The 15,175-nt window shown below is 37.7% G+C and overlaps 1 protein-coding gene across 13 annotated transcripts in view; it reads left to right on the top strand.

The window, feature by feature from the left end:
* The first annotated feature begins 2,129 nt into the window (after positions 1 to 2,129).
* The window catches only part of LOC138175868 (semaphorin-3D), a 252,743-nt gene continuing 239,697 nt past the window's right edge, over positions 2,130 to 15,175 (top strand). For 3 of the 13 annotated variants that reach the window (XM_069106473.1, XM_069106472.1, XM_069106475.1), the window contains exon 1: positions 2,274 to 2,684. The gene's annotated coding sequence lies outside the window, so the exon portion shown is untranslated. The other 10 variants (XM_069106481.1, XM_069106476.1, XM_069106484.1 and 7 more) reach the window with 5 other exon arrangements.

The following is a 15,175-nucleotide window of genomic DNA, read 5'->3' on the forward strand; positions in this document are numbered from 1 at the left end:
AGACCAGGGGCTCTGGTTTCAACTTTGTGACTATCTAGCTGTGTGTCTATCCTTGGGAATGTTACGTCTTCTCTTCTTCATTCGCCTAATCTATAAAATAAGGAGGGTAGTACAGATGATCTCGAAGGCCTCTTTTGACTCTAAAATTGTAGAAGGATTTTATGAGTTTGAAGTTCAAAGAAAGCAAAGAGATCTGCGATCCATTCTTGTTTACTAGCCACGAAACATTTTCTGTCTGATGATGAGAAACAGAGATGCTTTTTGCTTCTATAAGATCTATGCATGTAAAAATCTCTTAAGGGAAGGAAAAGGATGATATTTAGGCTGTAGTTTATTTTTTTTTTTTTGCTTTTTCATTTGAAATTATTGTAGCAGTACTCTAAACGGGATACTGCCAAGGGAAAGAAAGAATTGAAGTTTGTCTAGACAAGTAGATAGAAGAGTAGGAGGGAAGTTTTGAGTTTTGCCATATACTTAATGTGAATCTGAGCAATGTTCTAACAACCACATGCTAGAGTTTTCTCATCTGGGAATAGTATCTATGTGCTCCTTTGTAGCTGTATGTAAAACAAGCATGAAGGTATTAAGAAGTACATGAGAATAAGTGAAGCTTTAGTCACTTCAATACAGAAAAGTACTGCATAAGCCAAGTATAGCTATTATATGAGCAAACAGTAAAAGTTTGCCTATATCTGCCTGCCTTGTCTCATTTTGTGCATTAAAATTACTTAAACTTTGCAATCTCTTCTTCCAATTTCCTTTTTATTCTCCTAAAAACCTTTTTTGCTTCCCACCTTTTTGGGGGGAGGTGAGGAGGTACAACAGAACATTAGAAAGATAGTCAAACTTATGTGTTTGTTTTAAAAGCACTATCTTCTACTCCACTCTAAGAAATCACATTCAATAGCATATGAAATTGAGAGATTTAAATTCATCTTTCTCTTCAAGTTTTCTGGATAAGTCATGGTACAGGTAGGACATGTAGGGTATGATTTGGAGGGTGCTGAACATGTCTCCTCCCCCCCCCATACCTTTGCCACACTTGGCTTATGAAATTATGTAATTAGAGACTGATATGTAAAATGATGAATCTGGGCTAAATTATTTCTCAGGTTCCTTTCTGGTCTAAAATTCTATCCTACTTTCTAGTCTGAAAGGGGGAAAAAATTGGTTGGGGGTCATTTGTAGGTTTTTGAGGGGAGAACAGTGGAGATATTCCTGGAATTCTAATTCTGTATAAAATGAGTCTTTTCACAAGTCCCCTGAAGCTAGGGACTTTTGCCCTAGTTTGTGGTCTGCATAAGGATAAAATGCACACCAGCTGACTCTCGAGGTAACGGGTAGGGAGCAGAAAGTCTCACCTGTTAATCTCTGAATCCCTTTCATTCTCCTCCATGACACAGTAGGATTCTTTATTCACAAGCTGGCAGAGTGTTCTGTTTTTCTGCTACCCCAATCCTAAAATCCCTAGCTAAGTGGAGGAGCCAGTTACACCTGTCCCCAAGTCAGGTTCTACTTTCGAAGAGATAAGGACAAAGTTTACAGGGACAGAAGCTTTGTCCCCATTTATTTGCCTGCTGCCTCTTGTGTACCCAGGGTGTGTGCTGTTCATTTGCTCATTTGAGGGTATAGGTAAAAGCCAGATTGATGGGGGGTGGGGTGGTGGGGGGCGTTGTAATCTTTCCTAAAAGGCTTTTACCACTTCCTCTTTTCATCCTTCACTCTTTAGCTCAAATTCCCAAATCTGACTGCTTCCTATTACTCGATCTTGTCTTTTCCACATTCCCTTAAATGTCTACAAGTGAGCAGAGTTCATCCTGGTGCTTTCAACACTGAATGTGGCTTTGGCTTGGAAAAGAGCAGGTTTGGGATGGTATAGAATAGATTAATAGCCATCCTCCTCTCCGCCCCCACACTCCCACACAATAAAAGCATTGCAGTTTTAACGCTTATGTTCAAAGTAGAATTAACCTGTGTCCCCTAAATCATACAGGTGGGGGGGGGGGGACTCATACAGTGAGAGGGCAGGTTTAAGAGTCAGCGTGCACCGAGCAAAAGTTCAAATAGAACTTTCAGATGTCTCTAAATCCAGGAAACTGACAGTTTACGCACAGGCAGGATGATGAGTCTTCACCTCTGATGGAGAACGAGAACATGGGTGTTCAAGTATGTGTGTGCAGGATTTGGGGGAGGAGATAAGGAGGAGAAAAAGGTAATCCCCAGCGGTTTAACCCCCCCCCCTCACTCCACCCCTCTACCCCCCGCCTTCATCCAAAAGAATGAGTCTCTCCCAGGGCAGCTGCTGCGGCCACACCACAAACTTAAAAGCCGCCCTCCCGTACCGAGCCTGCTTCTGCTCACCACGAGCCGGGAGCAAAAGCTCCAGCTGTTGCCACGCTCCGGGCTAGTCTCGGCCCGGCGTTTGAGGGGGCAGCAGCGCCCTCTGCTTTCGGATCCCGCCTCTGCAGCAGCAGCCGCCCTCCGCAGCCTCCAGGGCCGCTGCCGCTGCTTTAGCAGCCGCTGGGGCTTAGCCCGAGCTGCTCGCTCCGAGGTGGAGCCGGGCCATCCCACCAGCTTCCAACTTCAGCCTCAAGGCTCCCTAGACGCAGTTTATTCCCCCTCGCTGTCGGCAAATAAGTCAGAAAAAGGGGGGGAATAAGAAGAGAGAGGAAGATCAAAGTCAGGTAAAGGAAGCGCATCTCGGGTCACCTGCAGGTGGGCTGGCGCACACTTATTGAGCAACTTGAGCTCCAGGACTTAAGCGGGAGGGCAGGGCGAGGAAGGGAGGCGCAGCGAGGTCCCGAGCCAGGTCCTGAGCTAGGGCGAGGAGCCGAAACCCGCACAGCCCTGAGCGTGGAGGCGATAGGACAGTGGACACTGTAGGCAGCCGGCAAAAGAGCCCGCGAGCGGTGGGTGAGGAACTTCAGCCGAGAGGGAGCGGGAGGGTGCCCGAGTGTGGGGACCGGAGGGACTGGGGAGGTCTGCGGAGATGGAGCTCGTCTCTCATCACTGAGAAAAGTTACTAGTCACCGAGAACGCTGGACGTAGTTTTCTCTGAAGAACTATACTTAACTATGTTCTCTATGCCAAGTCACAGTGGACCTGTTCTCTAAGTAACCTATAACCTGCAGGTTTCAAGACCAATAAAGCGTCAGTAGATGAAAGACATTGAGAAGAGGTTTTTGCTCCCCAGTAGATTTAGTACCCTTCTTTTACGAAAATGTTGCTAGCCCAGAGGCCGGGTTTGTGTGAGGGTGATTGGACATTTTGTGTTGGGGGTGTGTGGGGGGTGGGGTGGGGTGGAGAATACGGTGGAAGTGAGAGTTGGTAAGTCTGTATCTTTAAGGTGAATTGTAATGGTCAGATTGTTAATGGATATCTCCTAGTCTTAGATTGACAGTAGAAACAGAGAGTTAGACATCTGCCACATGCCTGCTGCCAGAGGAATGGAAATAATGGCGAAACTCCCTGGAGACAGGAAGAATCTCACTATTTCCCTGTGTGTGTGTTGTGTGCGTCTGTCAGTCTCTCTGTCTCTGTCTTTCTCTCTCTTTCACCGCCTCTCTCTCCTTCTCGCCCCCCCCCCCCCCCCCCCCCTCCCCCCCTCCGCCCCCCCTCCCCCCCCCCCCCCCCCGTCCCTTCTCACCAGCAGTGTTTAGCATGACTTGCATGTGTCAGGAACACAGATGAGCTTCATGCTGGGGCTGAACCATAAATTTAGTCCCCTGGCAGTCTGTAAGCTGCTTCCTCCCTACACTCCTCAAGTTGACACATAAATTCACTCGCTTGGTCTGGGCTTACGCAGTTTATCTACCCTGGCTGATTTTCCTTCCCTAATGAGTTGGGTTGTCCCCTGTTCCTTCCCAGAAGTGACTTTTTTTTCTTTTTTTCTGTCACTAGCCGAGTTTCCCTAGAAATGGACTTGACAGAAAGGAGGTGTCTGAAGCCATAGAGACCTTTTCTCCTCAGTGGTCAGCTAACTAGGAGTTTTCCCCAATGGGGTAGGTGTTAGAAATTCCAGGACCTTAACCCCAACACAAGGATGTTTCTTGGAGCTCCCCAACGTTAGTAGATCACCAAGCCCGACTTGAAGGCAAATCTTAAAGCTGATAATTGTCTACAAAGTTACTACTGAAGTCAAGGAAATCGGTATTCAAATTCTGAAATTCTATAACCTGGGAAAGGTTTACTGGTTTATATAAAAGTTTATAACCTTTCCCAGGCCACTTAACCTCACTGAATTGTGGGAAGTCTAGGTGGTGAAGTGGATAAGTGTACTGGTCCTGGAATTAGGAGGACCCGAGTTCAAATGTGGTCTCAGACATTTAGCAGCTGTGGGACCTGGGAAAGTTACTTAACCCCTATTGCCAAAAAGAAACTTCTCTGAAGTTTTGTTTCATCAGTCTATAAAATTGGAATAATAAAAGGTAGCATTTATGTAGCTTCTTTGGTTCCATGAGGCAGAGGACTATTATTATCCTCATTTTACAGGTGAGGAAACTGAGGCTAAGAGAGGTTAAGTTAGTTCACAAGACAAGAGAGCTGGTGAAAGGTAGAACTTGAATTCGGGTCTTACAGAACTCCAAGCAGAAAATGTTAACCATGGTACCAGCTAGCTGCAGCTATTACCTACCTCTTCGGGATTTTGTGAATCAAATGAAATAGTATATGTAATGTGTTTTGCAAATCTTTAAGTAGTATTTCATATATATATATATATATATATATATATATATCAGTTTTTTTATTATTTAGCTCTCACAACTAACATTGGTATGAGAGCAAATGTATATAATAACAGGCTTTGTATATATCTACTAGAGTGAAAAAGGATTGGAAGGTGTAGTAAAAATGGCACAATGAAGGGAAAGGTACAGATTTTCATAGCTCACATTCCAATAGGAATTTGCTAATGTATGAAATGGGAAATTGATAATCAGTTCTATTTTGCTCTTAATAGATAATCTGCAACCCAAGACTATTAGTAAAATTCTTCGTTTGCTTTTGGGGAGTGTGACCTTCACTTATGCCTAACAGGTATATTTCAATTGGGCACTTTGGGAAGACGTATATATACATATATATATATATATATATATATATATACATATATATAAGACACATATAATGACTTATTTCCTATAGGTTATGAACTCAAACACAAAGAATACTCCTTTGAGGTCAGCCTTTGGATACATAATTTGAGAAGGTCACTCATAGGGCCCTGCTGCACCATCTGTGTTGGGGATTGATCATTCTTTGGGGGTCAGGGAGAAATGTAGTCAGATGAAGACTGTAGGCATGTTTGGGGAAAGGTAGGTGACATACTCTTATTGCCTTGTACTCATAACCCATACATTTTATTAGATTTTTTAAACTAATATTTAGTGAAGGAGAATAGGAATAAAATTGGAGGTCAGGAGACCTGGATTCTCTACAATCTGCTGTTTGATCAAGTCACTTCATATCTCTGGGTTTCAATTTTTTTCATCTGTCACATGAAGGAGCTAGATTAGATAAGTGTTATGGTCCCTTCTAAGGTCTTAGTAAATTTGAATGAAGGTAGTTTTTAGAAATATATTTTACCTGATTTTATTGCAAGTCAGTAGCTATAAGTAAAAAAACAAACACTGGAATTAATGGAATTAATCACTCTTCCAATTAGTGCCTTCTTGACCTCAGTACCCAAAGAAAAGACTCTGTTGTTCAACTGTACTAATGCTCTAGTAAATAACTACTTGCCCCCTCATCTAAGAAGAATAAGGTGATTTATTATGACAGAGCAACAAAGGATATGGCCTCCTTTATTTTCCTGTATGTGCCCATCTGGAAGGAGAAAGCCTTATAAAAAAGAATGCCTAGAACTGGTGAATTTTATTTTTATTATTTGCAGTCTACATTGATTCCTAAGAAAATCCATATAAGTAGTATGCCCAGAAACCAGCACAGGAATTGCTTTGAATTCTTTTGGCATTTAACCAACTTTTTTTCCTGTAAATCAGATGGCCTCTTATATCATGTTCAGGTGAATCTTAGTCAGCTAGGCTTGTCTTATATCTGATACACCTAGGATATTTACTTTTATGATCTTTTTTAAAAATTTGTTTTTATTATCATTACTGATTTTATCTTTGTTTAGAGGAGGAGATGTGGCTTCATTTGTTGCAAAGCTAGGGGGTGAACATATTTTTATTTAACAGGCTCACAGAAGAAGTTATAGGTTTGACCCAAAGCCACTTATACTCTAGCTGAATTATCATCACGTACTTGATTTTTTTCTTTAAATGATTAAAGATACTGTTTGGAACTGGAGCTAAATGAGTACTGGAAGTACCATAGTGCTTGGTTTTATATATGCAAAACCTATATACACTTATCAAATAGGAGTAAATACTTTTAAAAGTTTTATCTTATTCCTGTAGAAGATTATAAGTACCTGTTTTCTTGAATTGACCATTGTTATTGAGTTGTTCAGTGACTGCTTACTTTTTTATATTGTCATTAAATAGTTACTGATATGTAACTATATATATAACTATTATATATAATAATAATATATAACTACTGATATGTAACTATATATAGGTCTTGAATATAAACTCCACAGTTTCAAAGTGAGAAAAAGTTCTTCTCTCTCCAGAGAGGCAACAGTTCTCTAGTGCATGGAGATTAAATGTGTTGTTTTCCCAGTATACCCAACTTTTTTGTATATCTTGTTTAGCTCAAAGAAAAAAATATGATACAAAATCATAGTGTACTACCTTTGTGTTATTTAGTTTTCCTAACATATTGCTTAGAAAGCATCTCTGTGTGTATGTAACTGTTACCCTTCCCCTAAATATTGGGCCTAGAGTCAGGAAGACTTATTTTCTTGAGTTCAAATCTGACCTCCGACACTTACTAGTGGTATGACCCTGAGCAAGTCACTTAAACCTATTTGCCTCAGTTTCCTTATCTGTTCATATAAGCCTGAGAAGTAAATGGCAAAGCACTTCAGTATCTTTGTGAAGAAAACCCCAGATGGGAACACAAGGAGTTGTACATGACTGAAGAATGAAAAAGTAATAATTCTTCTTTATAGAATTTCCTTAGAGACAGATTCTTGACTCTTCTGTATCCTTTGGACCATTTCTGTACAAGATTTTTAAATTGTAGCCACACAAATACTGTTTATGATTCCTTGCCATTGTAAAAGGTAAAACAGGCAGCTTTGCTGATAGAATTTGAACCTGACAATAATAACCTTTTTGTCACTGGTTAAATTAAGAATAAAATATCAATTTTACATAAAATGCATAGATAGAAAAAGAAGAACTGGACTCAAGAACATTGTCTCCTGATCCACAAGCTACTTTAATGTCAGACTATTTTTTTTCCTGATTTAGTAAAATATCTAGGGCAAGAGTCCAGGCCCTCCTTGATCTTGAAGTTTAGTTTTAATAGACACTACAAAACAGAAGTAGTCAACAAATATCGATAATCATTTATTCATCTCTGACTATGTGTAACATATTGTATGTAGTGTTGCAATACATTGAGATCTTGAGGGATGAGAAAGACTACAGATTACAAAAATGGCTAAGTTATTAAGTAACATTCTCCACAATTAAGAAATGAAGGGGTCGGACCTTTTCTAAAGTCCCTTCAAGCCTTGAATCTATGATTTTGTAATTCTATGAATATATAGTTAAAAAATACACAGCTGAAACTTTAAGAGAGAAATTGTAATTCTGAAGGGTTCTATGAGTATTCCATTTAATACACATTCAAACATTAAATAAAATGTGCAGTGTGCAATGAAAACCACTATACTTGGAAGCTGGTTGTGTCAGATTTGAAACCAGGGTAGGAATACAGGTTTGCAGGCATTTTCATCATATCAGGCAGAATGCAAACAATTAATATATTGATTTTTTCCCCCAATATCACAGAATGGAATAAACTTATGTTCACTATTGCTGCCATTTTATTCAGGAAAAAAGTAACCAAACAGCTTTATTTTTCTAGTTTCTAATTCTACTGTTGTTTGCTGTTCTTTCTAATCATGATGTTGCAACCACAGTCAGAGATGTACTAAGTCTAGGAAATACAGCTTTTCTTCTCCTAGCAGGGAACTTGGCTTTTTTGATAGTTTTTAAAATTCTTACCAACTTGGGAGTACCTATCTTTAAAGCTCTAAGAAATAAAGCACCTATGTAAATAATTACCTATTTCACTAGTATGCCCTAATTACTCCTTTTTAAAGTTTTATTGATATGTTTTGTTTTTACATCACAAATATTTACAGATTACTCCCATTTCATGAGAGGTTTCTTGTAAGAAAGTAAAACAATTCAGTAAAACTAATAATACAATGACCTCACCTGAAAGTGCCTGCAACATTTCACATCTGTAGTAAACCCCCTACCACCAACTCCCTATTTGTTTTAAATTAGCAGAAATCTACTCTCTCCCTCTCCCTCCACCCCCTCACCTCATTGAAAAGAAAAGAAAGCAAAACAAATTTATTTTAGCAAATATGCTTAGTCAAGGAAAACAAATTCCCTCAGTAGCTGTATACAAGTATATATGTTTGTGCCTCATGACTTAATTATCACAGATCTGTTTCAGAGGTGGTAAACCTGATCTCTCCCTTTCTAATCCATTTGGATTGCTTTTTTTCCCTGACTTTATAAGGATTTTAAATATTTTATTGGTTTAGGTGTTGATCATGTTGTAACCCTTATTGAATTTTAGTTGGATGATCCCTCTAACTTCCAGTATTTTGTTGTTGTTCAAGTTGTTTCAGTAGCATCTAACTCTTCATGACCCAATTTGGGGTTTCCTTGGCAAAGATACTGGAGTGGTTTGCAGTTTCCTTCTCCAACTCTCCAACTCCTTTTACAGGTGAGGAAACTGAGTCAAACAGGGTTAAGTGACTTGCCCCAGCTAGTTAAGTGTCTGAAGCTAGATTTGAACTCAAGATATCCTCCTGACTCCAGGTTCAGCACTCTATCCACTGTGCCACCTAGCTGCCCCCAAAATAATCAGCATTGGTTTATAAATACAGTACCTTTGGATCTATGTAAGTATGACAATAACATGCTCTAGAAATCAATTGTTTTCATCTGGTGTGTGGTTCCAATTAGCATTAAATTAATGTAGTTAAAATAATTTTTATAATCTTTAGACATTAATAATTTTAAAATCTATTTTATTTATTATTATTTTAACAAAATACTAAATATTTTCCAATTGTGTGTAAAAAAAAACCTTTCTTTTTTTTAATTTGTGTTTTAAATTTTCTCCCTCCCTCCTGCCATTACCCCCTCCTTGAGAAGGCTAGCAATTTGACAGATATTAATGATTAAGAAACTTTTTAATGCTGACAGGGGATCATAGAATTTGAAATAGGAAGTGACTATAAAAAGCATTGAGTGGGAATCCTCTCATTTTATATAAGGAAGAAGCTAAGGCTTCCAAAGTTTAAGTGACCAGTGACTTGCAGCTAACATGTAAAAGAACTGGAATTTGAACCAAGGTCTGTAGATTCCAGATCCATTGTCTTTTCTACAATATTACATGATCAAATGACATGTTTAGTTATTTTACTTCCATGCTAATAAAATTTAGCACTTGGAAAGCAGCAGTCTAGTTTTTAACTACTAATCTTTCCCCAAAAAAACCTTGGATTGTTTGAGTAATCCTTAGCAAGGCTCAGTGAGCTAGCTGACATGTAATATTATCCATGTGTATAAACCCGTAAAGTGGGGAACAGAGAATTAAGTGAACTAGGGTCAGTAGACTTTAGTGTGAAAGTGGACTCAGGGGAGGATAGTGAAAACTACATTGGAAAATATGGTCTGGCACCAAGAAATGAAATGAAAGAGGCCAATTGATAGCTTATAGGCTGCTCAAAAGTGTCATGATTATACTTCATGAATGTTTTCTTCAAGAGAGTCTCAACACATTGGATAGCTGAATAACACACAACATTAAAATTGTAACAGTCCAGAAAAGACTGGTTGTAGACTTTTTTGGAATTAGCTGCCTGTGCACAATCAATCAGCTTATCATTTGCTTAGGGAGATGGTAGGTATCTAATTAGAGGAAAGGCTAAAGATAAGAAGATACTACATTGAATCACAATAGCTTCCAGTGAAACCAATTAAACTAAGAAGAATTGAAAATAGGTAGACAATGACCATTTCTTTGATAATTTTAAAGATACCATTAGTAGGAGTGACATCCTACCCTCTGCCTCCATACAATGTTTTTTCCTTAAAATGTATCAAGATCATCTTCAAGACTTGTTTTACTCAAGACACTAAACACTTAGGCTGTTAATATCACTTCCTAGTTGCCTGAGTAAAAAGTGGACATCAGAAGCTCCCAAAACTCTCTGATACAATAATGGGCAAAATGATGGACAGCTCCAGCAAGGAAGTTTTGCTTAATTTAAACAACTAGAGGCATCCTTCATACCTATCCCTGATGACTCTCTTCTTACTATGGCTACCTAAATAACTTTTTTGTTAACTGTTAAATGACTTATAGTTGTTTCATTTTTTCACCCAATATCACATCTAATCTAAGGGACTGCCCTCAGTAGGGCCTAGTAATTCCAAATGCAAAGCAGTTACCAGAAAAAAAGGAGAGCAAGAGAGTAAATAGCTTTTACTGGAAATATTGACTTAATCTTCTGGTCAAGAAAAATGACATGGCACCCTAATACAAGTTAATTTGGAAATCATTAGAAGGGAAAAGAACAGAAGAATGGTATCAGTATTACCTTAGGAAAAACAGTTGAGAAAATGAGATAATTTGTACATGAAATCAGAAAGAAGACAACAAATAGAGACTTTAAATGAAATGGTTATACTGCTCTGTGTATATGTGATTCAGTTTCCTCATCTCCAAAATTAAGAGGGTGGATTGTATGACCTCTGAGGTCTTTTCTGGATCTAAATCTGTGGTTCTATCACATTCTGATCTAATTTTAACATCAACAGTAGTGAAGCCTTGATACTTGAATTCAACTACCTTAGTACCATTGGTATTATGTAAAGAAGTGACTCTTAGGAAAATGAAACAGGAGTGACTGGAGATATACTAAGGGTAATTAAATATTAAGAACACTAAGGAAAGATTCCCTCCAACTCAATGTAACTACAATTGAAGTACTTCTAGGGGAAAAAAATGGCAATTGGGATGACATTATCAACTATCAAACTATGTGCTTCATTTCTCTTGTCTGTTTTTACGGGAATTGCCTCTACATTGACTGAGGGTGTCTTTGATTTAAAAACAAAATGGCAACAATAATACATTCCTTTTCAGACATTCTTCTCCATCAGACAACATCATTATGATTATGCAACTGACTGAGAGGCATGGAAAATACAAAATTTCACTGTGTTGATTTATCAAAAGCACTTTACTTCATAGAATAAAATACAGTCTTGAAGATTCTGCTTTCATGAGATGCCTCTCATGCTTGAATGAAAATTATATAGGAATTTGTGACATGTCAGTCAACAGGAAGGTACCAAGCACTTCCTTTATATTATGAATGATATTAAATGCAGAGGATATAAAGAGAGGCAAAAGGCAGTTGTGACTATAGAAATAACTTTTTAAAACATCTGCATACCAATATTGTCAGATATACAATGTGAATTAATTTTTATTTACCCTCGGTTAGATAATCTCATCATACTAGGATTCAGTATTATTTGTTAAAAAAAAAAGAGAGAGAGATTGCATTGTCCATCTTCCTATTCCTTTACTCCAGAAATTAGGTTTAATTTTTTAAACTTCTTGGGTGTCTTCTGTGCATATCAAAGTTTGTAGGCTCTCAACCTTGTCCTATATTATTTGAAATTGGCAGATTTTCTGCATCAGCAGAACTGAGTGGAGCTGCCTGACCCACATGGGAATCAAAATTAAGACCCTATCTCCTTAAACTCTTAAATCATTTGAATTAGTCATTTAAAAACCATAGCAGGTTTACATGACAAAATTGTCATATAAAGGTTCATAATAAGAGAAGTACAAGTGCCACATAATTTTTACATAGACACACACACACACACACACATATATATGTGTGTGTGTGTGTGTGTGTGTTTGTGTGTAAATGGTAACATCTCTCCTCAGTCTGGGCTAATTTTTCACTAAAAGTTGATGAAACTTGAGACTTGATTATTCCAGAGGAATGAGACTTGAGCTCTTGATATAACTTCCTGGTCATGTAACTAAAACAAGGCAAACAAACAAAACAAAATTAGCATATAAGGAGTCACTATCTCCTTGGTCTGGATACTGGCTTCTGACCAACAAGCTACTCGAGGAGACAGGTAAGGTATGTCCAACTGCATCAATGTCCTATGCTTGCTGAATATCCTTTCCATACTTTCAAAAAAGTAAATATTTTAGGATGATCTACAAGTTTCTCATTTTGGTTCAATCCTGAACCACAAGTCTAAACTGGCCTAGGGAATGATGTTTTTAAGGTATTTTGGAACCAAGGTTTCATTGAGTAACTTGATTATTGCCCCTTAAATACTGATTTTGTGATTGTATAATTTAATTTAAAAATCTTATTTTACAAGTAAACTTAAGTTATGTGTAAGCCCTGAAGAGGAGAGAGAAGGGAACAAGAATTTACTAAAACCTACTATGCACTGGCCTCTGTGCTAAGTGCTTAGCAAGTATTATTTCATTTGATCCTCATAACAACCCTCTAAGTTTGGTGCTATTGTTATCCACATTTTGTGGTTGAGAAAACTGAGGCAGACAAAGGTTCAATGACTTGTCTAGGATCTTACAACTAGAGTCTGAGACCAAATTTGAACTCAGTGCCTCTATTCATTTTCCAATCTGCCTTTGATAGTGGACAAAGGCCAGCCTTAGAGTCAAGAAGATGCCCTTGATGCAACTGGCTCTGTGACCCTGGACAAGTCACTAAATCTCCAAATACCCCAGACAACTCTCTATGTCTCAAGTTGTAAAACTGTTGCTGGTTTTCACTGGCAGAGGTGCCTCAGTGTAGTTCCCTGTCTTTCCTGATGAAATCACATTTTCAGGTGAGTATGAATCCCAAATCAAGCAGTTTCAAATAATCAGGTTGTTTCTACTTAGATAGTTCAGACTTAGCTTATACCTACCATTTTCTAGATTTTTCTTGGTGTTCTAGATTTAGAGCTATGAGAGGACCCATGAGTTCAATCCTCTCATTTTTCAAATGAGAAAACAGGCCAAAAGAGAATAAGTGATATACCTCGACTCACACAAGTAGTAAGTGGTTGAGTTGGGATTTGAACTTCTCATTGGGAAAAGCTGAGTATGTAAGGTACATTTGTCTGCTCTGTTAAAAAAATGTCAGTAACCTAAAGTTCATATTAAATTGTTCTAAGGAAGACAAAAGGGAAAGTAATGACTCTCTGTGGAAAATGTTTACTTGTCAGTTTTGTCTAGGATCATGAGTTTACTAATCTGTCAAATGTCATTTTAAACATAGAGAACTCCTATTTATTATTTTAACTATGATATCAGTAGGAGATAAGAGATAGGTTTCCTAGCATTTTGGAATTTTTGTTTGCTTTTTACTAAATTATCTAGTTGCTGGGGACTTCAGGCCAGTATTATCAAATTCAAATAGAAACAAGGCCACTAAACCATATATAAATATCTCTGCAGGCATTATGTTGACTTAGAAAACCACATGCTAACATTATTTATGTTTTATTGTATTTTTATTTCTTAAGTATTTCCCAATTATATTATCCTCTGGTTCGGGCCTCACTTGGGAGTTTTTGGGTTGTGTGTTTGTTACCACTGCTTTCATCAAATACAAGTGGTTGGAATAGCTGCTTTGGAAGATAACATTAGTGTAGGTAGGCTTTGGCACCAACATACTTTTTTTTTCTTTTTTTGGAGGGGAAGGAGTCAGGGTAAATGGAATTAAGTGACTTGCCCAAGGTCACAAGGCTAGTAAGTGTCTGAGGCAGGATTTGAACTCAGGTCTTCCTAGCTTCAGGGCCATTGTTCTATTCACTGCACAACCTAGCCACCCCACCAATATACATTTTCAAAGTAAAAATCACATCAGAAAATTGATTATAATGAATAAGGAAAAAATATAAGAAGTGAAACCTAGCTCATCTGATCTCATAGCACTTTGTAACTCCTTTCATGGATTTTTTTTAAATTTCTAATAACTTTATCTATAAACATGTCTCAGTATCCTTGCTATATTCTAAGTTCATTGAGTGAAGAGATCCTGTCATTTATCTTTATGCCTCACTTAGCAAGTCATTTAAGCCTAGTGTAGATAGTAAGCACTTAACATGAGTGTGATGAATGAGTCAGCTGGAATAATGCTTTCTTAAATAAAAGCATTCTTCATTCATCTTTGTTTCTGTTTTTTATATGTATGTATAGTTAGAATCAAATGCTTCATTTGAATCTATGATACCAGCATTGTAGATTCTTCTTCCACTGGCAAATATCCTAGTCCATCTATGCTTACTTGTCTTGCACAATTTTTGTCAATATACTTAGAAAATTCCTTTGTAAAACACTGACCTAGTGGAATTCTTCCTTGGGAATCTTAATATTCATGGTTACCATTGCGTATTTTACCCATGCTAAATTACTGGGAATTTTCTTTGCTAATCATTCATATATTTGATGATGTATTATGCTACTTATTGCATGCAAGCCATTGTTGGTAATATGTTGTGGCTTTCTTATGTGGCTTACCCATGATGCTTTCCTTTTTTGAAAGGGGGGTGGGTAGGGTAGTTCATCTGCAGTTCTGATTCTTCAGAGATTGTGGTGTAGAATTGACTACCAGCACCAGGAACCATGAGATTATCTGGTAACCTGTGAACTAATTTTTAAAAATTATATTCAGTAAAATATCTTATAATAGCTTTTCTATGGTGAAATTAATATTTCTTTGCCCAAATTATAAGATTCTTCAAAATATTATATGTATGTTAAATAGAGGCAGAATGGCATAGGAGATAGAAAGATAAACCTCAGAATGATGAAGACCTTTAATCTTATCTTCCCTTGTCACATACTATCTTCTTGGCCCAGAATAATTAATTTAATTTCTCAGTGATCCAGGCAACTCTATGTGATTATGCATTGCAGAGCATGTTGTAATATACTCTTCACCAGGAGT

This window comes from Petaurus breviceps, unplaced genomic scaffold (assembly GCF_028583685.1).
Source record: "Petaurus breviceps papuanus isolate PSGF00001 unplaced genomic scaffold, PetGlider_PUasm1.0 79, whole genome shotgun sequence".
Classification (NCBI taxonomy): Eukaryota; Metazoa; Chordata; class Mammalia; order Diprotodontia; family Petauridae; genus Petaurus; species Petaurus breviceps.